This window comes from Bison bison, unplaced genomic scaffold (assembly GCF_000754665.1).
Source record: "Bison bison bison isolate TAMUID 2011002044 unplaced genomic scaffold, Bison_UMD1.0 scf7180017864089, whole genome shotgun sequence".
Lineage (NCBI taxonomy): Eukaryota > Metazoa > Chordata > Mammalia > Artiodactyla > Bovidae > Bison > Bison bison.
The window spans coordinates 272,136-273,753 of NW_011494661.1; positions in this window are offsets into that span (position 1 = coordinate 272,136).

A 1,618-nucleotide genomic window follows, 5' to 3' on the forward strand; every position below is an offset into this window, starting at 1 on the left:
TTTTCCTGTACCTTCTGCGGACTCGCTGCTTGAGCTTGGTCTTTGGCTCTTGTGGAGATTCCGGCTTCCGTCTACCTTAAACTGCTGTTGAACCTGGGGTAGGTTTGAGGGGATGGTTTTCCAACATGTCTGGGGTACAGTGGGTGGGGGCAGCCAGAGGAGTCACACCTGCCAGTCTACTCACTGTCCTTGGTGAGGTAGCCTAGGGGGAAGTGAAGAGTGAACTTATGTTGCCACATGGACTTCCCGTTAAAGTAAGGGGCTCTCCAGAGATGAGAGGGACCTCAAGCTTATGAATAGTGACCTCTATTCATTAACAGGAAAAGAGGCCCAGAAAGGAAAGGAACGTCTCCAGTTGTTCATTCTTTGAGCCATCCTGAAGAATCCTCATTTTCAACCAGTTTCTCTCTTTTATTTTCCCCATGAGTCTCCTTGTTTTAGAAGGGATAAGTGAAATGTGATTAAAGATGAGAATGTCTCTCCTGCCCAACCTCAGAGGGATATTTAAAAAGGGAACTGGCATGACTCAATATTGCCATAGTGCAATGCCGTTTCGTGCTATTTTGAACAATTACAAGACTTTTTTTGAAAGCAAAAAATAAAAAAGGTAACAAATCCAAAGATATTATTTAGAATGTCATCACTGGAACAAAGGCATGGATTCTTTCAAGATAGGGACGTTGAGGAGCTAAACAGAGATATTATGTGATTTTTCCCCAAGATCCCACTGCATTTTCACTGCAAAGAGCTAGAGGTAGAATGCAGGGTTGAGGGAATCGCTGAAGCCTTTGGCAGCTGGGAGCCAAGGACGTTTACCTGGTGTTTGCCGGGAACCTTGAGGAGCCCTGTGGATTAGATGTGGGGTACACGGATAGACAAATAGAAGCCAAGATGGACGACAACAGGTGATGAACGGTAGGTAGACAGGTAATAGACTAACGCTGCATCTGACAGGTGACTCACATGTTGATAGATAGGCTGGATGATAAACGAGATGTATTTAATGAGCTGACTAACAGAAGAACGGACACACAGATAGGAAGTTGCTTTAGAACCAAAGGATGTCAAAGCAGGGCTTAACAGTTTTATTTTCTACTTAATCAAATAGTAACACGCACACGTGATCTACGCTCCCTGTTCAAGATTTGCAAATACCCGAAAACTGACGGAAAGAAACGAAGAGTCAGACTTTGGGTACCATCCGAGGGAATGACCCGAGGCTCGCCCGATCTCGGGTGTTGCCGGAAATGGCCGACGACCGCGGTCCGCGGCGGGGCGGGATGGGGGCGTGGCCCGCTCCCAGCGCGCGGAGAGGCTTCGGGTGTTTCCGGAAACTGCCGAAAACCAGCTTGAAGTGGGCGGGGAAAGGCCTGTAGGCGTGGCTGGAGTACCCGGAGTCTCTTCGTAGATTTCCGTAAACAGAGCCGAAGCTTGGTCTTCGGAACGCGGAGCCGCGCGCGTCCCCAGGATTACCTTCTTCGGGTGTTTCCGGAATTCACCAGTAGTCGGTGGCTGAGAGGAGAAGGCGCGCCTCCCTCCCGTTTCTAGCCGCTTCGGATGTTTCCGGCTGCTGACGGCGGAAAGAGCCGAGGACCGGCGGTGGTGGCGGCCATGTTGG